We start from the raw sequence: 8,449 nt of genomic DNA, 5'->3' as shown, positions 1-8,449 counted from the left end.
GGGTCGATGAGGGTAGTGCGTACAATGCAGTGTATATGGATTTTAGCAAAGCTTTTGATAAGATCCCACATGGCAGTCTGGTCACAAAGGTAAAAGTCCATGGGATCCAGAGCAAAGTGGCAAGTTGGATCCAAAATTGGCTTAGAGGTAGGAAGCACAGGGTAATGGTTGATGGATATTTTTGTGACTGGAAGGATGTTTCCAGTGGGGTTCCACAGGGCTCAGTGCTGGGTCCCTTCCTTTTTGTGGTATACATCAATGATCTAGATTTGAATATAGGGAGTATGATTAAGAAGTTTGCGGATGACACTAAAATTGGCTGTGTGGTTGATAATGAAGAGGTCATGGACTGCAGGAGGATATCAATCACTGGTCAGGTGGGCAGAACAGTGGCAAATGGAATTTAATTCGGAGAAGTGTGAGGTAATGCACTTGGGCAGGGCTAATAAGGAAAGGGAATACACATTAAATGGTAGGCCACTTAAAAGTGTAGATAAACAAAGGGATCTTGGAGTGCTAAGAAACATAAAAACATAGAAAATAGGAGCAGTAGTAGGTCATTTAGGGTTAGAATTAGGGTTAGGGTTAATGATCGGCCCCCGCCATTCAATATGATCATGGCTGATCCTCTATCCCAACACCATATTCCCGCTTTCCCCAAACCCCTTGATGCCTTTTGTTTCTAGAAATTTATCTATCTCCCTCTTAAATATATTCAGTGACTTGGCCTCCACAGCCTTCTGTGGTAGAGAATTCCTCAGGTTCACCACCCTCTGAGTGAAAACATTTCTCCTCACCTCGGTCCTAAGTTTCCTACCCTGTATCCTGAGACTGTGACCCCTTGTTATAAACTTCCCAGCCTGAGGAAACATCCTCCCCACATCCATTCTATCCAAATCAGTCAGAATTTTATATATTTCAATGAGATCCTCTCTCATTCTTCTAAACTCTAGTGAATACAGGCCTAAGTCAACCCAATCTCTCCTCATAAGACAGTCCTGCCATCCCAGGAATCAGTCTGGTGAACCTTCGCTGCACTCCCTCTATGGCAAGTATATCTTTTCTTAGGGAAGGAGACCAAAACTGCTCACAATACATCAGGTGCGGTCTCACCAAGGCCCTGTATAACTGTAGTAAGACATCCTTGCTCCTGTACTCAAATCCTCTTGCAAGGAAGGCCAACATAGCATTTGCCTTCCTAACTGATTGCTGCACCTGCATGTTTGCTTTCAATGACAGGTCCCTCTGTACATCTCCACACTTCCCAAGCCAACACCATTTAAATAATACTTTGTCTTTATGTTTTTCCTACCAAAGTAGATAACTTCACATTTATCCATGTTATACTGCATCTGCCATGTGTTTGCCCACTCACTCAACCTATCTAAATCGCCTTGCAGCATCTTTGCATCCTCCTCACAACTCACAATCCCACCTAGTTTTGTGTCGTCAGCAAACTTGGAAATATTACATTTGGTTCCCTCATCCAAATCATTTATATATATATTGTGAATAGCTGGGGCCCGAGCACTGATCCGTGTGGTACCCCACTAGTCACTGCCCGCCACCCCAAAAAAGACCCGTTTATTCCTACTCTCTGTTTCCTGCCAGTTAACCAATTTTCAATCCATGCCAATACATTATCCGCAATCTTATGTGCTTTAAATTTGCACAATAGCCTCTTATGTGGGACTTTATCAAAGGCCTTCTGAAAATCCAAATACACTGCATCCACTGGTTCTCCCTTATCTATTCTATCAGTTACATCCTCAAAAAACTCCAGTAGGTTTGTCAAAAATGATTTTCCTTTCATAAATCCATGTTGACTTTGTTTAATCCCATTGATATTATTTAAGTGTGCCGTTATCACATCCTTTATAATAGACTCCAGCATTTTCCCTGCTACAGATGTTAGGCTAACTGCTCTGTAGTTCCCCGTTTTCTCTCTCCCTCCTTTTTTAAATAGTGGGGTTACATTTGCCCCCCTCCAATCTGCAGGAACTGTTCCATAATCTATAGAATTTTGGAAGATGACAACCAATGCATCTACTATTTCCATGGCTACCTCTTTTAGTACTCTGGGATTCAGATCATCAGGCCCTGGGGATTTATTGACCTTCAGTCCCATTAGTTTCTCCAGCACTATTTTCTTACTAATAATCATTTCCTTTAATTCTTCTGGCTCACTAGACCCTTGGTTCCCTAGTATTTCTGGGACATTATTTGTGTCCTCTTCCGTGAAGGCAGAACCGAAGTATTTATTTAATTGTTCTGCCATTTCCTTGTTCCCCATTACAAATTCTCCCATTTCTGTCTGTAAAGGACCTACATTTGTCTTCACTAATCTTTTTCTTTTTACGTACTTAAAGAAACTTTTGCAGTCGGTTTTTATGTTCCTTGCAAGTTTACTCTCAAACCCTATTAATCAACCTCTTGGTCCTTTTTTGCTGAATTCTAAACTGCTCCCAATCCTCAGGCTTGCTACTTTTTCTGGCAACTTTATATAACTCCTCTTTGGATCTAATACTGTCCTTAATTTCTTGTGTTAGCCCTGGTTGGGCCACTTTTCCTTTTGTTCTTTTACGCCAGAAAGGAATGTATAACTGTTGCAATTCATGCATTCGTTCCTTAACTATTAGCCATTGCCTAGCCACCGTCATGCCTTTTAATGAATCTTCCCAATCTGTCATAGACAATTCATTCCTCATACCTTCATAGTTTCTTTTGTTTAGATTTAGGACCCTAGTTTCAGATTGGACTACTTCACTTTCCGTCTTAATAAAGAATTCAATCATGTTATGGTCACTCTTCCCTAAAGGACCCCACAGCAAGACTGTTAATTAACCCCTTCTCATTACACAATACCCAATCTAGGATAGCCTGTTCCCTAGTAGGCTCCTCAACATATTGGTCTAAAATAACATCTCGTACACACTCCAGGAATTCATCTGCCACAGTATTATTACTAATTTGATTTGGCCAGTCTATATGCACATTAAAGTCACCTATGATAACTTGTCCACAGATCCCTGAAAGTAGCAGACTCGGTGGATAAGGTGGCTAAGAAGGCAGATGGAATGCTTGCTTTTATTGGCCGAGGCATAGAATACAAGAGCACGGAGGTTATACTTAAATTGTACAATACTCTGGTTAGGTCACAGCTGGAATACTGCATGCAGTTTTGGTTGCCATATTGTAGGAAGGGCCTGATTGCACTGGAGAGGGCACAGAGGAGATTTACGAGGATGCTGCCTGAACTGGAGAATCTTAGCTATGAGGACAGATTGGATAAACTCAGTTTGTTCTCCTTGGAACAGAGGAAGCTGAGAAGAGACCTCATTGAGGTGTATAAAATTTTGAGGGGCCTGGATATGGTGGATAGAAAGGGCCTATTTCCCTTGGTGGAGGGGTCAATTATGAGGGGGCATAGTTTTAAAGTGGTTGGTGAAAGGTTTAGAGGAGATTTGAGGGGAGGCTTCTTCACACAGAGGGTTGTGGGCATCTGGAACTCATTGCCTGGAAGGGTGCTAGAGGCAGAAACCCTCAACATATTTAAAAGGTGCTTGGATGGGCGCTTGAAGTGCCGTAACCTGCAGGTTTACGGACCTCGAGCTGGTAAATGGGATTAGACTGCATAACCTCTTGCTGGCTGGCGCAGATACGATGGTAAGTACGTCAGGGAATCGAATGTGGCCAGAGTGATCTCCTGGACTAGTTTCATTTGCCTGGATGGGTCGGAGAGGAATTTTCCCAGATTTTTTCCCCCAATTGGCCTGGGTTTTTATCTGTTTTTTTGCTCCACCAAGGTGATCGCATGGTTCCAGTTGGGGTGGAGTGTAAAATGTTGTGATGCATGGGGTGTTGCAGTTGTGTGGGGCAGACTGGTTGGGCTGGATGCTCTTTACCTTTCCACCATTGTTCATTATTCATAGCTTTATACGTAGCCTTCAGGGCTGCTGACCGAGGGCTGCCTGGCTCTTTGTTGGCCAGCGTGGATGGGCCGAAATGGCCTTCTGTGCTTTAAATTTCTATGTTTCTACAGAGAGAAGGAATTGAGGGAAATGCTGCGAAGGTGGGATTGATCTGTGAAACATTGGATTCATTTGGGCCTAATAGCCTTTTCATGCTCATAAAAATTCTGATGTTCTAATAATATGAAAGATCTGATTTGGGACAATCTGCTTGCCAGCATAATGGTCAGTTAACCATTTTAGATAATACCTCGTTCCCTGTCTTCTAGCGTGACCGAGTAGTTATAAGAATCCAGACTTATAGCTGGGTATAATTTTCTGCGGCTTTTTTCTTAATTAGATTTTAGCTGAGGAAGGGTTACACCTAGAACACCCTATAGGATTGACAGAACATAATCAGGCTATCAACTATCTATCATCTAGAAAGTTCAGCATTGGAGTAGTTTAAAAAAATATAATTAACTCCTTCCTTTCCTAAATATCTAAGTTTAATGCATGTGTGATGAGGGAGTTCTTGACGTTAGTTCAAATCACCTGAATAGAAACATAGGAACATAGAAATTTACAGCGCGGAAGAAGGTCATTTCGGCCCATCATGCCCACGCCGGCCGACAAAGAGCCGCACGGCCCTCGGTCAGCAGCCCTAAAGGTTACATATAAACCTATGAACAATGACGGAAAGGCAAAGAGCACCCAGCCCAACCAGTCCGCCTCACACAACTGTGACACCCCTTATACTGAAACATTCTACACTCCATCCCAACCGGAGCCATGTGATCTCCTGGGAGAGGCAAAAAAACAGATAAAAACCCAGGCCAATTTAGGGAGAAAAAATCTGGGGAAATTCGTCTCCAATCCATCCAGGTAATTGAAACTAGTCCAGGAGATCACACTGGCCATGTTATATTCCCTGCAGTATTTCCCATTATATCTGCGCCATCCAACAAAAGATCATCCAGTCTAATCCCAATTACCAGCTCTAGCTCTGTAACCCTGCAGGTTATGGCACTTTAAGTGCCCATCCAACCATCTCTTAAAAGTGGTGAGGGTTTCTGCATCCACCACTCTTCCAATGAGTTCCAGATCCCCATAACCCTCTGCGTAAAGAAACCTCCCCTCAAATCCCCTCTAAACCTTCCACCAACCACCTTAAAACTATGCCCCCTCATTATAGACCCCCCCATCAATGGAAATAGGCCCTTACTATCCACTATGTCCAGGTCCCTCAATATTTTGTACACCTCACTGAGGTTCCCTCTCAGCCTCCTCTGTTCCAATGAGAACAAACCCAGCCTATCCAATCTGTCCTCATAACTAAGATTCTCCATTCCAAGCAGCATCCTAGTAAATCTCCTCTGTACCCTCTCTAGTGCAATCATGTCCTTCATATAATACGGCGACCAGAACTGCACGCAGTACTCCAGCTGTGACCTAACCAAAGTATTATACAATTTAAGCATAACCTCCCTGCTGTTATATTCTATGCCTCGACCAATAAAGGCAAGCATTCCGCATGCCTTCTTAACCACCTTATCCACCTGGCCTGCTACTTTCAGGGATCTGTGGACAAGCACTCCAAGGTTCCTTTGTTCATCTACATTATTAAGTGGTCTACTGCCTAATGTGTATACCCTTTCCTTATTAGCCCTTCCAAAGTGCATCACCTCACACTTCTCTGAATTAAATTCCATTTGCCACTGCTCTGCCCCCTGACCAGTAGATTGATAGCCTCCTGTAGCCCATAACTTTCCTCTTCATTATCAATCACACAGCCAATTTTAGTGTCGTCTGCAAACATCTTAATCATACTCCCTATATTCAAATTTCAATCGTTGATATATACCATAAAAAGCAAGGGACCCAGTACTGAGCCCTGCGGAACCCCACTGGAAACATCTTTCTAGTCACAAAAACATCCATCAATCATTACCCTTTGCTTCCTACCTCCAAGCCAATTTTGGATCCATCGCCACTTTGCCCTGTATCCCATGGGCTTCATGACCAGTCTACCATGTGGGACCTTATCAAAAGCTTTGCTAAAGTCCATATATACTTCATCGTACGCACTACCCTCATCGACCCTCTTGGTTACCGCCTCAAAAAATTCAATCAGGTTAGTCAAACACGATCTTCCCTTAACAAATCCGTGCTGACTGTCCTTAATTAATCTTTGCCTTTCCAAATGCAGATTTATCCTGTCCTTCAGGATTTATTCCAATAATTTTCCCACCACTAAGGTTAGGCTGACAGGCCTGTAGTTACTCGGCATCTCCCTTTCTCCATTCATAAACAAGGACACTACATTAGCAGTCCTCCAATCCTCTGGCACCATGCCCAGATCCAAAGAGGACTGGAAAATGATGGTCAAGGCCTCTGCTATTTCCTCTTTTATTTCGCTCAACAGCCTGGGATGCATTTCATCCGGGCCTGGGGACTTATCTACTTTCAAAGCTGCTAAACCCCTTAATACTTCCTATCTTACTATATTTATTTCATCCAGAATATCACACTCCTCCTCGATAGCAGGAGTGATAATTGGTATTTGGGGCGAAAAATGCTGAAAAAATACTGCTATCACCAAAAACCGAATTTCCAGCCCAAAGGAGTGCTTGTATGCAAACTTCAGTGATGGGCACTCTTACCCTCAGATTGTCTGGTCAAGTTCCTTTGTCTTTGTGTAGGGGACTGACAAGTTGAAATACCTCTAGATTAGGTTAAAAATAGGTGGACTGCCGTCTCACTTCTAGTGACAGTATCGCGAGTTTCTGGCCAGTAACCAGTTCCTCAACCCTTTCGGAACAATGCCTCAGGAAAGATCAGCACTTTTGGACGTCTTGAGATCGTGAAAGCCGCAATATAAATGCAAATCGTTCTTTCTTTTCAGGAGGATGGAAAAAGATTTGGGGTGGTGTGGGGAAATGGGGACAGTAATAATATAGTATTGTGTAAGAGTTCTGGTTGAGTTGAAGTGAGTTTAATTTGATAAAGAGAAATTTGTCTATATCGCTGTGGACTGATTATACAGAGAGGTGCCGTTAAAAAATATGTCTGGATTTTGGAACATATTTTCTGGATTTTGGAACTCCAGATTTGGGAGGTTGCACCTGAATCAATCAGTGTCAGGCTTGGCTCAGTGCTAGCACTATCGCCTCTGACTCAGAAGGTTTGAGGATCAACTTCACCTCCCCGCCACCCCCTGCCCCCCAGAGAATTGAGGCTGACACCTCAGTGCTGCACTGAGGGAGTGCTGCACTGAGGGAGTGCTGCACTGAGGGAGTGCTGCACCGAGCGAGTGCAGAACCGAGGGAGTGCTGTACTGAGGGAATGCAGTACTGAGGGAGTGCTGCACTGAGGGAATGCAGTACTGAGGGAGTGCTGCACTGAGGGAGTGCTGCACTGAGGGAGTGCTGTACTGAGGGAATGCAGTACCGAGGGAGTGCTGCACTGAGGGAATGCAGTACTGATGGAGTGCTGTACTGAGGGAGTGCTGCACTGAGGGAGTGCTGCACTGAGGGAGTGCTGTACTGAGGGAGTGCTGCACTGAGGGAGTGCTGCACTGAGGGAATGCAGTACTGATGGAGTGCTGCACTGGGGGAATGCAGTACTGAGGGAGTGCTGCACTGAGGGAGTGCAATACTGAGGGAGTGCTACACTGAGGGAGTGCTGTACTGAGGGAGTGCTGTACTGAGGGAGTGCAATACTGAGGGAGTGCTGCACTGAGGGAGTGCAGTACTGAGGGATTGCTGCACTGAGGGAGTGCTGTACTGAGGGAGTGCTGCACCGAGCAAGTGCAGAACCGAGGGAGTGCAGTACTGCGGGAGTGCTGCACTGAGGGAGTGCTGCACTAAGGGAGTGCGGTAGTGAGGGAGAGCAGTATTGAGGGAGTGCAGTACTGAGGGAGTGCTGTACTGAGGGAGTGCAGTACTGAGGGAGTGCTGCACTGAGGGAGTGCTGTACTGAGGGAGTGCTGCACCGAGCGAGTGCAGAACCGAGGGAGTGCTGTACTGAGGGAGTGCAGTACTGAGGGAGTGCAGTACTGCAGGAGTGCAGTACTGCAGGAGTGCTGCACTGAGGGAGTGCTGCACTGAGGGAGTGCGGTAGTGAGGGAGAGCTGTATTGAGGGAGTGCAGTACTGAGGAAATGCAGTACTGAGGGAGTGCTGTACTGAGGGAGTGCTGCACTGAGGGAGTGCTGCACTGAGGGAGTGCGGTAGTGAGGGAGAGCTGTATTGAGGGAGTGCAGTACTGAGGGAATGCAGTACTGAGGGAGAGCTGTATTGAGGGAGTGCAGTACTGAGTGTGATGTATGTAACCATGTAATACTTGCCACCAGAGGAGTACAAATGGTCACCTGCACACACATGCAGGGCCAGTATAAAAGGTTGGCTGCCAGGTTGTTTAGGCAATCTGGAGTTGTAATAAAGAAGACTAATGTCACACTAAGTTTAGCTCACAGTACTCAGCCTCGTGGAGTTTTTC

The sequence above is a fragment of the Pristiophorus japonicus genome, chromosome 6 (genome assembly GCF_044704955.1).
Source record: "Pristiophorus japonicus isolate sPriJap1 chromosome 6, sPriJap1.hap1, whole genome shotgun sequence".
Classification (NCBI taxonomy): Eukaryota; Metazoa; Chordata; class Chondrichthyes; family Pristiophoridae; genus Pristiophorus; species Pristiophorus japonicus.
Note: the sequence above shows the minus strand (reverse complement) of the source record.